This window comes from Pongo abelii, chromosome 3 (assembly GCF_028885655.2).
Source record: "Pongo abelii isolate AG06213 chromosome 3, NHGRI_mPonAbe1-v2.0_pri, whole genome shotgun sequence".
Classification (NCBI taxonomy): Eukaryota; Metazoa; Chordata; class Mammalia; order Primates; family Hominidae; genus Pongo; species Pongo abelii.
The window spans coordinates 147,134,175-147,155,713 of NC_071988.2; positions in this window are offsets into that span (position 1 = coordinate 147,134,175).

Consider the following 21,539-nt stretch of genomic DNA (forward strand, 5'->3'; position numbering starts at 1 on the left):
GTTGCAGTTTTTGTAGCCTAGACTGCTTTTCAAGTTTAGTTTGGATCCAGAGCCCTTTAGCCAACAATAGCAAGGCTTGTGGGAACTCAAGTTTGGACCTTTGGGACTGGCAATTCCCTTCTGGCTAGGGCTGGTTTAAATGTTCCCTCTGTGTTTGGATGTTAGCTGAGTTTGGTCCTGTTTTGCTTTTTGCTATAACAGGGTGGCACTGAGTTCAATGCCTGACAATTGCTGTACTCTCCCTCTCCCCAGCACAAAAAACCACTCTTCTCACCATGCCACTGTTGCTGGGGAATGGGGGATTCAAGACTGTTGTTGATTCAAGATTGATCCTCTGACCTCTTCAGTGCCTCTTTCAGTGATAAAAAGTTAAAACCAGGTACTATGAATTTTGGTTTTTATGAGGTGCTTTTGTAAAGATAGTTGTTAAATTGATGTCCTTTATGGAGGGATGATCTGTGGAGCCTTCTATTCCCCTGCCTTGTCCCATCCCAACTGATCATCTTTATAGATACATGGAAATATGTATTTATTTCACAAATTTTCTGAAAGTTTATTCAAAACAAAAACAAAGAATTTACTATTTTTTAAATAAAAACTAATTAAACTATAAATGCAGCCTCTAAATAATGAAGAAATATATAACATAATTATTCATAATCATATTGGTATTATCTATGATCATAATAGTCCAGTTATAATATTTTCATTTCAATTAAATCGTTGATAATAAATTCTTATAACCAGACTGAACTTCTTGAGAAACAACCATGTTTGCTTTCCTTCAAGACCTATCATAGTATCACACTCATAATTGGCACTCAATAAATGTTTAGTAGAAAGTAACAGTGCACATTGATGGGAATGTAAATTAGTACAACCACTATGGAGAGTGCTGTGGATGTTTCTCAAAAACTAAAAATAGTGCTACCATATGATCCAGCAATCCCACTGCTAGATATATACCCAAAAGAAAGGAAATCAGGATATCAAAGAGATATCTGCACTCCCATATCTATTGCTGCACTATTCACAATAGCCAAGATTTAGAAGCAGACTAAGTGTCTATCAACAGATGAATGGATAAAGAAATGTGGTACATATATACAATGGAATATTATCCAGCCATAAAAAGAATGATATCCTGTCATCTGCAACAACATGGATAGAAGTGGAGGTCATGTCAAGTGAAATAAGCCAAGCACAGAAAGACTAAGTTCACATTTCTCACTTATTTGTGTGAGTTTAACATTTAAAACAATTGAACTCATAGAGAGATTTAGTAGGAGGATTACTAGAGTCTGGAAAGGGCAGTGAGGGGGGTTAATGGGTACAAAAAGTGGTTAGAATGAATGAATAAGATCTATACAGCATATGACTATAGTAAATAATAATTTAATTGTACATTTAAAAATAACTAAAAGTTTTTTTCATTGGATTGTTTGTAACACAGGGATAAATGCTCGAGGTAATGGATATGCCATTACCCTGATGGAATTATTACATATTGTATACCTGTATCAAAATCTCATGTACCTCATAAATATACATACCCACTATGTACCTACCAAAATTAAAAAGTAAGTAAATAAAAGAAACAATGTAGAGAAGAAGAAAAAAAATTGAGACATAAAGAAAAGAGGCATGTAGTGAACATTTGAGTAGCAACCAGAAGGTTTTTATGCCAAATGCCAAGATCAGTAAGATATTATATATAGATGGTGTTTGAATCCAATTTACAATTTGTTCTGGAAGAAAAGGCCAATCGGGCAGTAAAACCATAGTTTAGTTTTTTTAACATTGTGACAGAATTGATGGTCTAGTGAGCCTTTAAAACACTTTTCACAATAAAACTAGTTCTTGGCTTTTCTTTCATTGTATACAATTTTGATTTATTGAGCTGACTTCTACAGTTCTAAGTAGAAAACTTTATGAACAGAACTATTGCCTTTGGCATTTATATTCTCTTCTGGTAGCAGGTGCTTTTATTTCATTGCAAAAGAACTCACTTTTCCCTATAAATCAATATAGCATTTTTTGTTCTTTGTTACCATCTCAGCTTCTGGGTTTACTACACTCTATTGTATTATACTCAGCACAGATGCCAATCATTTATAGTATTGGTGAATCAGTTCATAGCATTTTTTTTTCTTAATGAGGTAAATACAGTCCATATTCTGTTTTCAAACTGACAGTATAAGTAATCTCACATGACTTATCAAAGGCCTTGCATCTTTAACAAGTTTTCAGTTTCATTTAAGAGAACCAGATTCTTTTAATATGCTTCTGCATTGACTTAAATTACTACATATCTTTGTGAAACTAATTTATTATTCTTACGAATAAATGAGAGAAATTAATTGAGTATGACATATCTAGTTTAATTGCTTTGGAGACAATCTATTCTAGATTAATTAAACCATGCTTAACATGTTGTAGTAGTAACTGTGAAATTCGTGGAAAATTCCTTTATTCTTAGAAACATTAATACTTTGAGCTTTAATCAGAAGAAATCTTAATACCAAGTGATAGAACTGGGAAATAAAATCTCCAGCCTTATAAGTTAAAGAGCTGTGCTCTTTTATTTTATAATAATAAAATATGATATTCATTGATGGTAACATGATGAATGCCTCTGGGACTTATAGGGCACAATGATACTTCATATAGTTTATTAGAAAGTATTATTTTAGCCAGGCACGGTGGCTCACACCTGTAATCCCAGCACTTTGGGAGTCCGAGGCAGGTGGATCACCTGAGGTCAGGAGTTTGAGACCAGCCTGACTAACATGGTGAAACCCTATCTCTACGGAAAATACAAAATTAGCTGGGCTTGGTGGTGCATGCCTGTAATCCCAGCTACTGGGGATGCTGAGGCAGGAGACTTGCTTGAACCTGGGAGGCAGAGGTTGCGGTGAGCCAAGATCACACCATTGCACTCCAGCAAAACTCCATCTCAAAAAAAAAAGAATAAATAAAAGAAAGAAAGTATTGTTTTAACTTACTTCTAAATAACATTATACTTGGAAAATGCAGTTATTAAAAGAAGACTATATACTTGAGAAAACCACTTTGATTTTACATTTACAATAAAGTGACCTAAAAAAGACTTTTGTAATGTAATATATGGTGTCACCATCAGTGACTCTCCCTACTGCTTCCCAATCATTTTCTCTTCATTGTCTATGTAGAAAATAATGATACTGTCTATAGCGCACACAAGGTAAACTGACAAAGCTACTGCTTGAAGTGGAAATGGAGGAGCTCTTTTGTTTCCCAAGAAAAACCATACTCAGCATGAATGGGATGTTCTACTCTCTAAAATATAAACTCAAGTTGAGTATAACTATGTTTTAAGGCAATTCTCCAAAAATGATTATAAGCAAATAATATTTGTTAAATATATACAAAGTATGCATCATTTTCACAGGTCATCTGACTTAAGAGTTTCATTATGGTTTCTTTCTCTTGTTCTCTTAGAATTCACATTTCTTTCTATCACTATCTAGGTCTTCTGATGTTCACTACTTTCCTTACTTTGTATTGTCTCCAGGCTTCTCATATTCCTTGAGCTCAGGTGCAGCATTTTGTTTCTATTCATGTAAACCTTGGCAAAATATTCTATGGCATACTGCACTATGATTTGTGAAGTCGTATATGTATTAGGTTTATCAGAGAGCTGAGATATATAAAAAAAGAATAGATTTTAATGATCATGACCCATGACATGTAAATGTGTCTATTTCTATTTGATCATCACTTACATACCTATCAATTATCACTTAAATTTACTAAGGTTTTCCAATCGGTGGAATTCTTTAGCCACTACTGAAACTTGTAGTCTTTAAATAGATTCAAAAGAAAGAGTAGAGACATAAAAAAGCCATTTATTATGATTTTAGTGTATTTTTTGAAACTTTAAAAAATGATAATTTTGAGACAAATTTATATATATAAAAAATAATTTTAAAATCCAAAATTTTGCTCAAAGTACTTTATTTACTTAACAAATAACTCAAAATTGATTGCCTACAATTTAGTACACAAATTCAGTCTCAAGAGGAATCACTCAACAATTTTTGCAGGTAAAACTTACCATTTATATTTAGCCCATATTACTAAGGATATTTAATATTTTTCTGCAGAAACCAACTTGCATCTTTTTACACACACACAGACACACACACACCCCATATACATGCACATAAAATAATTTTTGTATACAAATAATTGTATGAGGACAGGGAAACATGTACAGTATTGTTTCTTGAAGTATTCTTCAGAGTTGCTCTATGAAACTGTAAAAAAATTCATCAATATTGTGAGGCTTGGATAAATTATGGCTAATTCACATCATGACATTTTACACAACCAACAAAAAAGAAGAAAATTTAATCTGACAACTTGAAGTGATTTTCATGATTTATATTGAGTAAGTAAAACAAGATACAGTAAATGTGTATAATATGTTTTTATTATGTAAAATAAATAATGACAAAACAGTCTATACAGGTATGTGTGATTATAAAAGATTGAACTAGAATATGGAATAATATTAATATATAATAGGTTGCCCCTGAGGGTTACCAGGTGGAGCAGGAATAAAATGAGGGGAAAATAAGGGGGAAAAGGGGGATAAACTGAACTTTAAAAAACATGACTGAAGATAATTGTAAGACAAGCCTCAGGCTGGCAGAAAATATTTGCAAAAGCCATATATAATACAGGACTGCCATACAAAATGTACGAAGAACTTTTTTAAATTTAACAATAAAAAAATGAACAACTTAATTTAAAAATGGACAAAAGAGCTAAACAGTACACTCACCAAAGAAGATCCATAGATGGCAAATAAGTATATGAAAAGATGATCCACATCATATGTGCTATGGACTGAATTGTGTCCCCCCAAAAATTCATATGTTGAAATCCTAACTTCCAATGTTACTGCATTTGGAGAAAGGATCTTTAGGACCGGTGCCTTTAAGGAGATAATTAAGTTAAATGAGGTCATAAGAATGAGGCTCTAATCTGATAAAACTGATTTTCTAATAAGAAAACCAATGTACACAGAGAAAAGCTCATGTGGGGACACAATGAGAAAGCAGCTGTCTGCAAGTCAGAAAACGGAGCATTACCAAAACTCATCTCTACTGGCATCTTAATCATGGACTTTCAGCCTTCAGACTGTAAGAAAATAAATGTCTGTTGTTTAAGCCACCCAGTCTACATTATCTTGTTGTGGCAGACCTAGTAGTCTAATACAATATATCATCAGGAAATTTTAAATTAAAACAATTTTAATTTTTTAAAAGAGATACCACTATACAACTATTAAAATGGTCAAAATCCAAAACACTGACAACATCAAATGCTGGTGAGGATGTGGAGCAATGGGAGCTCATTCATTTTTGATGGAAATGTAGAATGGTATAGCCACATTAAAAGATCATTTGGTAGTTTATTTTAAAACTAAACGTGTTGCCATACATTCCAGCAATTATACTTCTTGGTATTTACTCAAATGAGTTGAAGATATATGTCTATATAAAAACCTGCATGCAGTGCTTATAGCAGTTTTATTCATAGTTTCCCATATTTGGAAGCAACAAGATTTCCTTCAGTAGGTAAATGGATAAGTAAACTGTAGTAAACACAGAAAATGGAAATATTATTCAGTGCTAAAGAGAAATGAGCTATCAAGCCGTGAAAAGACATGATGGAAACTCAATGGCACTAAGTGAATAAAATGGTTACACACTGTATGATTCCAACTATATGACATCATGGAAAAGGCAAAACTATGGAAACAGTAAAATGATCAGTGGTTCCCAGGGTTTGGAGGGAGGGAAGGATGAATAGGTAGTGTGCAGAGGATTTGGTGGGCAATGAACCTATTCGGTACGATACTAGGATGTTGGATACATGGTCATCATATGTTTGTTAAAAACCATAGAATGCCTGGGAGCAGTGGCTCACGCCTGTAATCCCAACACTTTGGGAGGCCAAGGTGGGCGGATCACATGAGGTCAGGAGTTTGAGACCAGGCTGGCCAACATGGCGAAACCCCATCTCTACTAAAAATACAAAAATTAGCCAGGCATGGTGGCGCCGGCCTGTAATCCCAGCTACTCAGGAGGCTAAGGCAGGAGAATTGCTTGAACCTGGGAGGCAGAGGTTGCAGTGAGTCGAGATCACACCACTGCACTCCAGCCCGGGTGACAAAGAAAGACTCTGTGTTAATACATACATACATACATACATACATACATACATACATACCATAGAATGTACACTACTGAGTGAACCCTAATGTAAACTATGGACTTGGGGTAATAATGATTATAGATCCAGTGACTGTAATAAATATACCATTCTGTTGTGTAATGTTCTCCATGTTTAAGGGCTGGGAGTATTTAAAAATCTCTAAACTTTCTACTCAATTTTGTTGTAAGCCTCAGAAAATTGCTCTAGAAAATAGTGTATTTTAAAAAGAACATTGTTACATTTATGTATTTATTTGCCCATTAAATTAAAAAAAAAAATCTCTAGTGCTTATGTATGTAGAAGTTACTTTTCCTATACTGGGTCTGCTTCCTACAAATTATTTTTTTGTGATGACTACTAAGTTATTCCCTTTGTGGCTTAATAAGTTTCCTATTCTTCCCCACTCTCTCTCTCCCTCTTTTCCTCCTTCCTTCTATAAATATATACAAACTATCTCTATGTGTAGTTTTTTTCTTCCCACATTTTCAGTTTTCACTTTTTCAGTAAACAAAAAATACTTGCTCTATTATTTCAGTCAGTGCCTTTACAATGCAATAGATTTTGAGTAAAAGATAATAAAAAAGGGATAGAGTAAAAATAATGAAAATTGAATGGGTATAAAATCTCTTCCATTTTTTTAAACAAAATAATTATTTTAAAACAAACCTGCAGTATTTCATTTATTTTTACCTAAATAATTCCTTAATCGTCAAATTAAAGTGTGAATACTTTAGTGTGTAAGCATTTTGTGAAAAATAATCTGTTCACTCACCTAATTGTATGGTTTGTATTTATTCTTTTTTAAAACACTGAAGACTGGAAGTAACTCAAACCAGAGTGTTCTTTCTTAAAATGCCTTTTACTTACATTCAGTTTTATATAGTTGAGTTTATTATTACATAGGAAAATGTGCAGCATGGTAAGTAGTGTAAAAGAGATATTAATTGCTTCTAACTGGATCTGATAGAGAGATGATCTAATAGCAATGAGGTATTTAAAGAGACTGAGTTTGGGGCCCAATCTCAGGGTCACTGAAAACTGGGAGAATGTCAGGATCTTTCATGTATTGTAATAGAGGTATTTTCTGTTTTTCCCGTGTGTGTGTATGTATATATATATTAGCAATAACTTTTGAAAAAATACAGGCTCTGTATCTAGTGGTTTTGGAACTAGTAGGCTTTTGTGGATTCTGGAAATCTAAGACAAATTGAGAAAAATCAGACAAAGAATGGAAGTGAGAATAGAGAGGAAGCAAAATGTTCTATGGATGTTGGCACTTGGAGGGAGAAGGCTGTGTTGCATAGACCAGGTGTTCATTGTGCTCAAGATGAGCAGGTGGAGGATGATATCCTGGAAATCAGGTAACAGGTATAGGGACCAAGAAATAACCCAGGGAAAAAGTCGTGGGAGACCCAGGTCCATAAGGAGCAGGATATTCCTATTGGAAACAGAAGCCAGAAAAAGATTGGGTCAAACACTATGCCTATGCTACCAGAAATAGTAACACTGGGAATTATTGTTCCAGTGTTTCTTAGATACTGCTCTGTCTGCCTCTTTCACATTTATCTGTTCTTTCTAGCTGGCTATAGAGTTTCTCTAGAATCCCAAATGGACTGGGAAGTCAGACCTGGCAGCTTCCATTCCTCTACCACTATCCTAAACTCCCACCCTCCAAGAGATGTCAGGAACGTAAAAAAATGAAACCTGATGCTGCCTGTGCAAGTTAAGTTCTGATTTCTGAATTTAGAGTGATATTGAAATGTTCCTGATGACCATGATGATGATGAATAAGAAAAGAACAAACAAGACAAAATATTAGTGTTGGAAGGCTACTTGAAGTTAAAATTGTTTGTACAACTTCTGACTGTATTTATTACATCCTAATAGACAGGATTTGGCTGAACAAGTTTTATGGAATGTGTTAGTGAAGGAATATGCTATAGGGATAAGCTCAGTTTCTGTCAATCAGGATGTGGCTTCTATTTCACTTGGAATTTATTGCTTTAGCATTACTCTAGAGCATCTTAAAAAGATCATGTATTTTGTTTTTTTGTTTTTATATAAAACAGGGACAACATATACAACAACCCTAAAGGATGTTATCAAGAATCTGTCAACATTTAACTTATTTCAGTTTAGCGCAGATGAAATTTATTTTTTTTATGGATGTCAAGTCTATTTACATCCTCTATCCACTGCTACTAGGTCTCTTTTTGAGAGTTATAAATACATATAAATAAATATAAATGATACCCTTTTACATATTTTAAACTTTCTTCCTATCATCCCTGCTATAAAACATACTGATCTTTCGTGTTTTTATGCTCCAATTCTGCCGCACACACACACGCATACATGCCCTTATTTACATGTGTGTTCCTTTCCAATCTAAGCATGGCAGAGGCTACCAACTATCCACTGGATTGTTCAATTGGAATAATATCAAGCTTATAGTCAACTAAGGCTCTGCCTCTGTTCTCCTTCTCCAGTTTTGCCTTTAAATAAAAAAAGTTTTTCTTGACTAGATATACCATCTCTTTTGAGATGTGCCTGAACAAGCTGTTGTAAGCCTTACCTTATTTCACTTTACGACATTCTTGATTCTATTAATCAGTTACGTAGTGTCTCATTCTCCTGCTACAACACTAAATATACAAAATGTCTCTTAGTCATAGATTTTATTTTCCCTTCCAGCTTGACCCTGAGTCTCTTTCCTGGCAAAACCAATTTGCTTGACTTAAAAAAAATGAAGTGTAGCTGGGTCCCTTATACTGTTTAAGTTTGAAAGATGTGTTCCCAAATTGTGGCAGAGGGATCCGATTGGTGATAACAAAATCCAAGTAGCTAGGAATTGTCTTTAAGTAAAATATTTCTTGTGCTTTAGTGGAACATATGATGCTATGATGTGCCTCCAGAAAGAAGAACATAACATCATCCTAAAGTAGTCTTGAAATAAACAAACAAACAAACAATTCTTATTAAGCCTGTAGACCTGAATAGCAATAGAAAGGTAACACAGGGAGAAGAAACAGTGTATTGCGCGAAATTCAGCTAGTTAAAAACTCTAACGGAAAAACAAATAAATTGCAAGACAAAAGATATGGGCCAAAAATCTACACATTAAAAGCTGAAACACATTTACTGCACTTACTTTAATTTGAAAATTTAAACAATGATTACATGTTTTATATTAATAAATAATTTTTATTTTTGGTAATGGCATTGTGGTTACATTTTTAAAAAGAGTTCTTAACTTTTAGAAATCATAGTTAAATATTTCAGATAAAAATATATGATTTCTGGGATTGACTTCGAAATAATCCATGAAGGGAGAATAGTGTGGGTAGAGATGGAGCAAGATTAAAAGTGAATTGACAATTGTTAAAGTGATTTGATGAGTATATGGTAGTTTGTTACATTATTCAGTGTAATTTTAAGTTGGTGTTTCCTATAATAAAAATTACATGTATGTAAGATGTTTTTAAAAGACTCTTTTTGGGTAAATATATAAGCATGCATGCACACACACACAGACATATACACACATAAACACAGGGATCACACAAGAAACTGATTTTTTTGACTTTGAGTTATAAAGTACACTATTTCTACTTCTGAAGGATTCAGGCAATATTTGGAGAAAATTATTCTGAAACTAAAATGCAGTACTAGAGTTCTAGAACAAGTGCTGGAAAGTATAAAGTATGAGTTATGTAAGGTCACTGTCTCTGACAAATTTATAATATAATGAAGGGGGCAGATAGCAGACATCCACAAAATAATGTGATTAGTGTTCTAATTAATGCAAATTAATTATGTGATGGAAACCAAAGAAAAATCGTGTCCTATTCTGTCCAGTTGGATAGAGTATGAGATACATGGAGGAAAAGGTGAACCAAGAGGACTACAAAGTGAATTGACACTCAATTTTGAAAAATTTTGAATGAAGTGCCAAAATATTTTGAATAATATAGGGAAGTCTGAATTCTATATTAGCAAATTATGTTAAAATTTGAATAAGCAAATTCCCTGAAAAATAATGTTAAAACTCATTTTTTTCTGGTGATTTTGGTGGGCATTAATAGGAAAAGGAAGGATTTCGTTATAGGAGGCTTGGTTGGAAGGCTAGTCCAAATACACAAACATGCATGCATACACACACACATACAATATAAATGTATTATTACTGGATTTTTACTTTTGGCCTTGGTATAGTGCTAGACATAGTAACAATTAAATAATGCATGTCTACTAGAAATTGGAAGGATAAGATCAACATCACTCTGTTGAAACTTCTCTGTGGAGTAATGAATTTGAAATTGAGAATTTCGATTTGTATATTACTGTAATCATACTACTGAGATTTGACAAATAAGTGTCTTGAGTACTTTTCTGTGTGATTAAGGATACACAGAAATACTCTGTATGTTGTGAAATTGTAATTAATATTTTGCCAAATAAATCTCAATGTTCTTTTTTAAACTAATAAGTAGTTTCATTTTATAAGAAAAATTCTCTTTAAGAAGAATTATTAGTTATCAATATTAGTTGATTACAAGATAAGTCCCAGAAGCACAGATATTCCAAATTTCAGTGGTCACGCAAGATGAAAGTTTATTTCTCTCTTAGGTAACAAGTCAGTGGTCAGCAGACATCCGGGGCTGGTAGGTGGCTCTGTCATCCTTTTTACATGGCAAATGTGAGACCCAACACGGCTGTTCTAGTTCTGGCATCTCCACATTAGTGAAAAGGGGTAAGAAACTTGCGGAGTGATGCCTAGTTGTTTCAGAACAGGACCTGGAAGTGATGTATATTTTTTTTAACTCATGTTCTCCCTCTTCCTAAAATGCAAATAGTGCTTATCATCTACCAGGCATAATTTTAAGCCTTTACAAGATTTTACAGATAAAAACAGGAAGCATGCAGCATGTGAGTGGCCATAACTAGTAGCAAAAAAAAAAGTTAGGAAATGTACCCGTTAGTTTGGTGAACACATGCTCATCTGAAATTCTTACTATAAAAGGAGAGAAGAATGAGTATTGAGGAATCACTAGGAGTTCACTACATGGACTAAAACAATTACATATGAAAAAGCAAGTGAATAATGAGGTTGACAAAATGCCTTATTATAGTACTTAAATAAATAAAATAGAGCACCTGGTATGTGTAGTGATGGTTTACAAAATTTCTTTCTATTCTTTTCTAAATTTAATGCTGGAATGTTCTATTTCATAAATAGATTATAGTTCATTGGAGCACAAAAATGGAGAAAAATAAATGGGGGACAACTATTTTTTTCTCTCATACTAATTTTTCACTTTTTAAGATAAAAAATCAAAATAACTCAATTCAATTCCCTTAAAATATTCATGCATATTCAATTTCTTTCTCAAAATATTTTGAAAGAATCAAAATATAACAAAGCATATATTTTTCCTATTTTAGAATTCAGCCAAATTCAGTGTCATGAGTTATTATAAAAATAGTCTTAAAGAAAATTGCTCAAATGGTATTGTCAAATTTAAGAGTATAAAAGAAAAATATCTCGGCTGAAATGAATGTAAATGTATATGAACTTTAAAATTAAAAAAACAATTAAAAGGCTTGCTTATAGTATACATTCTAGGAACTAAACTGCAAAACTCGTTTGATTGACTATGTCTGTGGCTTCAAAGCAGATAGACCAAGAGAAGGAAAAGAGAGCTATCAAATTGCAAATAACTGCCAACTTTATGGCAGTGTCTATGAGAGGTTCTTTCTTAATCACCACCCCCTGTCCTGACATCGGGTGTACAAATTACTCAGTATATTAAACCACTCCTGCCTTTCAGCTAAATAGATATGAAACACATAGAAATGGAAACAAAGACAGACTTTGAACTTTTGATACTTCATGTGAACCTCCATTTTAAATATACATTTCTCAGCTGTTAGTTCTCACTTCAGTTTCAGAACAATGTTTTTGACCTAACCTTCCTACCAAATCCTGTTATATGAAGCAAGTAAGTGTATTCCCCCTCGGGATCCTTGAAAAATGACTTAATTTGACAAAGAAATAATCTCTCTCTTTTTTTTTTTTTTTTGACTATGGGCCAATGTCAAACCTGAAAAATGATACTCTACCCTTCCCAAAGCTAAATAACTGGAAACGAGCTACTAAATAAACTACTTAGAGACATGCTAAGATTGTTTTATGGTACTTTTGGCTGTCTAATTAGGTAGATACAGTAAATCCTAGTGTGCAATAGCAGCAACTATAATAATACAGATGTCGATTTTGGTTCACAAAATTAAGAAAAATTTGTTAATGCATCAAAAGTTGAATTTAGAATGTAACGTAAATCTCAAATCAGTCTGGCATGTCTTGGCAAATAAAAATTATAAAATATAAAAAGCAAAACTGCTTTAATCAAAGTATTTGGATTTTTACTAGTATTTATTGTACAGTTTTTCTTTTTGCTATAACTGAAACAAATGTTTGTTATAGTCCATCTTTCTTTTCAGATTCTAACTCATAAGAAAATAATTCTCCAGTTTTTATTTGTCTATTTCTCTCGGTAAGGAACATCACAAACAATTGATTTATATATTCAATTGACAATACATATACATATATTTTTCCAGGAAGTTGACTTGGAGGTGAGGGGTAATGGTAGACGAATGTTTTGTATTTGATCTATTTTCTGCTTATATACTGACATTAGAATTCATTTCCTTTTATATTATCTATTCACATCTCACTTTTGATTATTTTCACTGGAGATTAAAAAATGCCAATATCCAATGGGGAAAGTCCTAAAACTAACTCAAATTCTAATGTACTGGATTTTTGTTTTTGCTTTTAATTGAATGCCACAAATCTTTAGAGGTCATAAGTCCATTTTGATGAGTTCTGAATGGCATATTTTTATGAAATAGGATTGAATGGTTAAAAAAAAAAAAATCAACAAAGGGCCAGGCGTGGTGGCTCACGCCTGTAATCCCAGCACTTTGTGAGGCCAAGGCAGGCGGATCATTTGAGGTCAGGAGTTTAAGACCAGCCTGACCGACATGGTAAAATTCTGTCTTTACTTAAAAAAAAAACAAAAAAAAAAAATAAGAAAATTAGCCAGGTGTGGTGGTGCATGCCTGTAGTTCCAGCTATTCGGGAGGCTAAGGCAGGAGAATTGCTTGAACTGGGAGGCAGAGGTTGCAGTGAGCCGAGATCGTGCTATTGCACTCCAGCCTGGACGACAGAGTGAAACTCTGTCTCAAAAAAAAAAAAAAAAAAAAAAAAATCAAATCAACAGAAACAGTGCATCACAGATGGTGAAATTAAATAGGGCTTTAATAAAATTTTGTTTCAGTTTGTATGTGTGTGAGTGCACGTTTGTGTATGTACTGAGTAAAATACATTTCTTTCTATAGGGAATAATCAAAGGGTTTTATAAAACTAAACTAAACTATGTAAAAGTCAGAGGCCCCTCAGTACACTCAAGTTGCCCTCTTCTGATCTTAGCTGGTCCCTTTCCAGCCTGCCATGAAGGGTTGAAAGCTTCATAGGGAAAATCTCTGCTCTGGTAGCCTGGCAAAAGGAAAGGATACCATTTTCTCTCAGAAGAATCACAGACCCAGACTCCATTGCAGCCCAGGAAAACTGCTGCAGGATTCCATATCTGGATAAAGAAACCATAATAAATAAAGCAGCGGTTTCTACCAACTTTCCCTTAAAATTCCTATGAAAAATAAAGTAAAAAAATTAATATCAAAAATTGCGTCTGTTAAACAATGTTATGGCAGAATCCAGGAGAGTTCTCCATTAACTATAAAGCAGATGGAGTTAAACAGAGAAAATCATGTCTTAGCTTTTAGCTCTTGTTAAAGAAACTGCCTGAAAGAAGGTAGAACTCCTCTTTGTAATTTGACCTATTTTTAAAGGAACTTAGTCTTAATCAAAAAACCTGGCAGCCATTTTCATGTTCTTTTTGAGTGAGTCTTGACTTTTTTTTTAAAGAAAGCCAGAGTAATTAACAATATTGACAGCTAACATTTAATAAACAAGTAATAAGTGCAATGGCCAGCACTTTATAGCAATTAGTATTGTCCTCATTTTGTCAGTGAGGAAACTGGGCATAGGGAATTAGAGTAACTTGGCCAAAATCACATTGCTATTAAACTGACCCTTAGCTTGCATGTCAAATAACTACACTAGACTGCTAGTGAATAGTACCTTGAAAATAATCAACTAGAGTACTCAGAGTAAATTTCAGGAAAATATTTAATGTTTTCAAAGGATTTCAAGAACTCTGTGAAATATAATCTATTGGCTAAAATGTGTTTTAATATTTTGAAAACCAAAGGTATTATATAAAATATCTTCAATAAACTAACAATCCTATGGAATCAAAACATTGTAAAGGGAGAATATCCGAGACAAAATGTCAATAGAATAAGATGAAAAAGAAAATGAATAAATGGAAGAGGTATTCAAGAAAATCTAAAGGCAAAGAAAATAGAATTAAAGTATAAACCAGTGGATATAAAAGCGAGATTTATTGAGAAATCTAAAATGTAGAACAAATGTCAAGTAGATTTAAACAATAAGATAGTATTTGATAGATCTGAAGGGAAAAAAAAACAGAGATAGCAGATATTCTTGAAGCACAGATAACATGGGAGCAAAAAAGCTTGAAACAATAGAAGAAATCTTTCCTTGGCTGACACCAAATCAACAAAAAGGTAGGTCACATTTTAGGGAAAACTAAAGTGTAAAGACCTTTAACAAGATAAATGCTGGCAAACACTTTTTAATCACGAGAAACAAGAAAACTATTATTGGAGCGTATCAGCAGGAAAAACAGTTCTATTGAAAAGCAAAAGGCTTTCATTTACTTATCCTGTGCAACTTTAAATGACAGAGGACACTATACTAGCATGCAGACAGTGCTGTTCAAAAAAAAATGCGAGCTGAAAATTTTATATCAAACATTTAATTTATGAATGTAAACACATATATCCTTAGCTATCCAAATCTGATTAAAAATATCACATATGGATCATTTTAAAATTACTTTATTTAAAACATTTGTAATTTCCCAAGAAAAATTAGAAGTGCAGGACCACTGAAGATCCTGTATTATCTCTTTAATAATAATATATATATATACACACATACCTATATAATGTCCATAAAATACATTAAAAATATGAAACATTTATTTTTAAACTCAGCACTTAATAGTATGTACATTTTAGTCAGGATATTATATTTCTTTGCAGTTTTAAATCAATATGTTTGATTATATCATGTAAATATATTTCAAAAGAACATGGGAAAAAAATGCCCCAAAATATCAAGAGTATTTATCTGTATAGCAACCCCATAGATATATTTTTCCACTTTTTTAGATATTCTATATATCCTTTTGGGAATTATTTATGTCATAAAATGAGGAATTAAAGTATATTGATAAATCATTAGAAAGTAAGTTCTCTTTGTTCCACCCACCTACCAAAAGCTGCAATTTAGAGGGCTGACCAATGGTCACAGGCAGCTATTAACATAGTCCAAAGGGTAAAAGATAGAAAGCCTTACTCCCTTGCTTTTAATCTCAGTTAATAATTAGTCATAAAATAGTCCTGACTTTCCCTGCAATACTCCTTGGAAGAAGGTACAGAGGGGTGTGTGTGTGTGTGTGTGTGTGTGTGTGTGTGTCTGTGCGCATATCTCTCTTAGTGTAAAATTATCTCTAGAATATAAACCTTATGAAGCAGGGATTTTTGTTCTGAGATGCATAAACCCAGACGTTTGTATTTTGTTCATTGATGTCCAAATATTTAGAACAGTGCCTGATATATATTAGATATTAAATATTTGTTGACTAAATAGAAATAATAAAGGGAAAACTACTTTAAGAGTAATGGTGTTTAATATTTTCAGTAGAATGCTGTTTCAAATGAAGAGTCTATGTACTATGAAAGTACTCTAAGTACAAATTCAATATATTTATGAATAGAAAAGGATACCTGTTATCAAATAAAATTTTTTTAGAAAGTTAATTGTGTAAAAAAGATTGAAAACAACAAAAGCTAAACGAAGTTGCTATAATTGACATAGAGTTGGAGAGGCAGAGTCCTACCTGCCTTGTTCTTTTCTTCCCCATGTGACTCTGTGGAGGGTTCTAGAACACACTGAAACAAAGTTTCAAAGTCAGGGACACAGCTAAGACTATGACATAATTTTTACTTAATTAATAACAATTAATTGGGTACAGTTGTATTAGTCTGTTCTCACACTGCTATGAAGAAATACCTGAAACTGGGTAATTTATAAAGAAAAGATGTTTAATTGGCTCACGGTTATGCAGGCTGTACAGCAGTGGTCCCCACCTTTCTGACACCAGGGACCGGTTTTGTGGAAGACAATTTTTCAGGGATTGGGACAGGGATGGTTCCCAGATGATTCGAGCACATTACATTTATTGTGTACTTTATTTCTATTATTATTACATTGCAATATATAATGAAATAAGTATACAATTCACCATAACATAGAATCAGAGCTTGTTTTCCTCCAACTAGATGGTCACATCTGAGGGTGATAGGAGACAGTGAGAGATCATCAGGCATTAGATTCTCATAAAGAGTGTATAACCTAGATCCTTTGCATGTGCAGTTCACAACAGGGTTCGTGCTCCTATGAGAATCTAATGCCGCCACTGATCTGACAGGAGGCAAACTCACGTGGTAATGAGAGCAATGGGGAGCAGCTGTAAATACAGATGGTGCTTTGCTTGCTGCTCACCTCCTGATGTGCAGCCTAGTTCCTAACAGGCCCACAGACTGGTACTGGTACTGGGATCTGGGGACTCCTGCTGTATAGGAAGTAAGGCTGGGAGGTCTCAGGGAACTCACAATAATGGCAGAAGGCAAAAGGGAAGAAGGCTCGTCTTACAAGGCTGCAGCAGGAGGAAGACAGAGCGAAGGGGGAGGTGATACAGTTTTAAACAACCAGATCTTGTGAGAACTCACTCGCTGTCGCCAGAACAAGGGGGAAATCCAACCCCATGATCCAATCATGTCCTAGGAGGCCCCTCCTCCAACACTGGGGATTACAATTAGACATGGGATTTGGGCAGGGATGCAAATTCAAATCACATTAATGGTGGTGCTTGAATTGTTAAAAGAAGGAGTTGAAACCTTCCCCAGGCTCAAGAGAAAAAAAGTGCAGTGATAAGTTAATGACGTCTTGTAGGCATGGTACTTGGGAGGAGTACACATTTAAAACAAAAACATGGAATTTTAATTTTGGTATTCAGCATGTTTGAGGTTTTATGTTTAAAAAACTAAACATTTTATAAAGTGAAATATGCATCAAATACTTATAGAAATCTTTTATGCAACCCAACTGATACTGCTGTTTCAGAAAACAGGGTTTAAAAACCATAGCACTGGCTGGGTGTGCCGGATGTGATGGCTCACACCTGTAATCAAAGTACTTCGGGAGGCCAAGGCAGGAGGATCACTTTAGGTCAGGAGGACCAGCCTGGCCAACATGGTGAAACCCCATCTCTACTAAAAATACAAAATTAGCTGGGCATGGTGGCATGCACCTGTAATCCCAGCTACTCAGGAGGCTGGGGCAAGAGAATCACTTGAACCCGGGAGGCAGAGATTGCAGTGAACCAAGATCGTGCCACTGCACTCCAGCCTGGGCAACAGAGCAAGACTCCATCTCAAAACAAAAAAGAAAACCATAGCACCTGACTAAATCTGGTCAAAATGATTCATTTTTGTATAAAGATAGGATTCCACCTTTTTCCTTAATGTTCAATTAATTCCAATTCCCTCCTCTTAAAACATCGTAGAAGTCATTAGTGACTGGCATTATACTTAACAGTCTTACTATGATAGGGATAGAGGTAGTTACATGTTTTTTGTTTGTTTGTTTGTTTTTGAGATAGAGTCTCGTTCCATCGCCCTGGATGGAGTGCAGTGGCGCGATCTCGGCTCACTGCAAGCTCTGCCTCCCGGGTTCACACCATTCTCCTGCCTCAGCTTCCCCAGTAGCTGGGACTACAGGTGCCCGCCACCATGCCCAGCTAGTTTTTCTTTGTGTGTATTTTTAGTAGAGATGGGGTTTCACCATGTTAGCCAGGATGGTCTCCATCTGTCTGCCTTGGCCTCCCAAAGTGCAGGGATTACAGGCATGAGCCACCGTGCCCAGCCGTTACATGTTCTTTATATCAACTAAAGAGAGTTCATATATACTTTCACCATCAAGGCCTAATTAAAATCCCCAAACACAGCAAGAAGAAGCATATTATCCCAGCTTCCCCAAAACCTATCATAAGGAGCCTGTTTCCCCTTTGCCTTCTGCCATGATTATAAGTTATCATTAAGGTAGCTCATGCTGTGTTCTCTTAAAAAGGAAAAAAAAAAAAAGTCCTAAAAAAGAAAGATTTGAATTTCAGAAAAAGACACAGATCAGACTGTGGAATATAAGGTTCTAAACAGAATATACTAATATTAATATCTATTTCATTAGATTCAATTGTTAATTTCTAGCTGGGCGTGGTGGCTCACACCTGTAATCCCAGCATTTTGGGAGGCTGAGGCGGGTGGATCACAAGGTCAGGAGATCAAGACCATCTTGGCCATCATGGTGAAACCCTGTCTCTACTAAAAATACAAAAATTAGCTGGGCATGGTGGTGCACGCCTATAGTCCCAGCTGCTCGGGAGGCTGAGGCAGGAGAACAGCTTGAACCCGGGAGGTGGAGGTTGAAATGAGCTGAGATCACGCCACTACACTCCAGCCTGGCAACAGAGTTAGGCTCTAGCTGAAAAAAAAAAAAAAAAAATTAAATACTTTCTTATTCTAAGTGTCAGTTGGGTGCTTTGCCCCATTGGGAGAACTGAAATTGTTTGCAATTGCCTCTTACAGACACAGCTGTTCTCTTTGCCCTCCATTCATGTCCAGGAGCACTAACTCGTCAGGTCTTTTTCATGCTTTTGCTTATTTGTTTATGTTTTGTTTTGTTGTGTTCACTTTGCCTAGCTTTATATTCCTTAGGCTGCCTGGTCCAAAAATCCTCCTACAATTAGGAACTTTAAATGAAAATGTTCCTTAACCCGGGTGAATCTTCAATCCTTATTTCTAACCTAATCTAGGCAACAATGAAATCATATAACTGCAACTGCCTGAAGTCATATGATTGCACTTTTTTGACCCTTAAATACATTGTAAAACCTACTCAGGATGCCTAAAAGAATTCTCCTCTGGCATGTGGCAGGAAGAGTTTTAAAAGGCCTTTGTTAGTTAACCTTTCTCTTGGGCTAAGTTTACAAGCATCCTAGTTTATAGAAAGCAAATTATCTCATGTTTAAGGCTTTGGGCCCTTTTTTTGTGGTTGTGCTGGACACATGGCATATAACTAAAGTAAATAAATGGTGAGGAAGTCTTAAGTGATATTCAAGAAAAAAATGATAAAATTCCTGAGATAACTAACTTTTATGTTTGTTAATATGTCAAAATTAGATTTGACTACAATGTAATTTCTGATTAAAAAAAATTCTTTTAATGTGTGTTTAGTACCTCAGATTGGAGGTCACCTTGATAGCTTTTAAAATGTTATGTAATCATTCATTAGCAAGTAATAATTCATAGAAGTTTGAATAATTAGTTTTATTGCCAAAGGATATCTGAATAAAGGAAGAAATGCACATATCCTGGGGCCTCGCATTTGAGCTAGGTGTCACAAATCTATGCTTTTTACAAATTCCCAAAGTGAGCATTTCAAATGAAAATTATGCACAAAATTTAAGTAGAAACTTCAGACATAGAAAAGGCCAAAGTAGACAAGATCTCTTTACTATTTCATAATACTAAATTCTAAATAGCATTTTATAATTCTAAATATTAACAGTTTAACCACAACTTTGCAAAATTACCTTAAAGATGAAGAGTGCCCCATTCAAAAAGGAAATACAATGTAGGATGCTCTGATCATGTAATTTACCTCATTTAGCCTGCAAGCCATTGTGTGCAGTAGGGAGATACATCAAAATTCCAATTTCTATATATGTAGTCAATTGAGACATTGTATTAGTCAGGGATCTCTAGAGGGACAGAATAATGGAATATATAAAAGAGGAGTTTATTAAGTATTAACTCACACAGTCACTAGGGCCCACAGTAGGCTGTCTGCAGGCTGAGGAGCAAGGAGAGCCAGTCTAAGTCCCAGAACTGAAGAACATAGAGTCTGATGTTCGAGGGCAGGAAGCATCCAGCACGGGAGAAAGATGTAGGCTGGGAGGCTAGGGCAGTCTCATTTTTCACATTTTTCTGCCTGCTTGTATTCTAGCCACAGTGGCAGCTGATTAGATTGTGCCCACCCAGATTAAGGGTGGGTCTGCCTTTCCCAGCACACTGACTCAAATGTTAATCTCCTTTGGCAACACCCTCACAGACACATCCAGGATCCATACTTTGTATCATTCAATCCAATCAAGTTGACACTCAGTATTAACTATCACAGACATTAATGACTTGCCCAAGGCTGTGCAGTTGTCAAGTTACTGAACTATCTTATCAGACCTGGGCCTATCCAATTCCAGAGTACATTCTACATTTTTATTTTGTGGAAGGTAAAACAAAATGTGAAAATATATTAATTTTCAATATACTTTTACTTGTGATATTGTCAATAATAAACAGGACTAGCTACAGTGCTACATGGAGAAACGGGCTTTGGATGAGAAAATCCATCTTTGCACCCTTGTTGTCATTTTCTAGCTGTGTATTTTTTCATTGATTTCACAAATATTTATGTAGCACCTACTATGTACCTGACACTTTTCCAAATGGTAAAGATATATCAAAACAGAACAAAACAGAAAACTTCAATAGGTATGCATTCCAGAAAGATGGGGGTGGGAGATAGGGGTGAATGCTATCCAGACCAAGAAAAGAGTAAATGCAGAGACTTTGAGGTTGGATGAAGCCCATTGTTTCAGGGCCTGGAAACAGTACACTAGCTGGTAAAAAATATACTAGGCTGTGGCTGTCACTGGCAGGAAATATTTAACTTTTTATTTGACATCTCAGTAGACGGCCAGTGGAAAGTCAGAACAACATAGTGGTTAAGAGTTTGGCTTCTAGCATTCAAGGGATAGATTTGGTATTGATTGATATATTTACTAACTCTGTGTCATTTATCAAGTTTTTAAACTTTTCCCTAAGTCTCAGATAATTCTTGTGTAATGTAAGGATAATAAAGTAATGGCCTCATA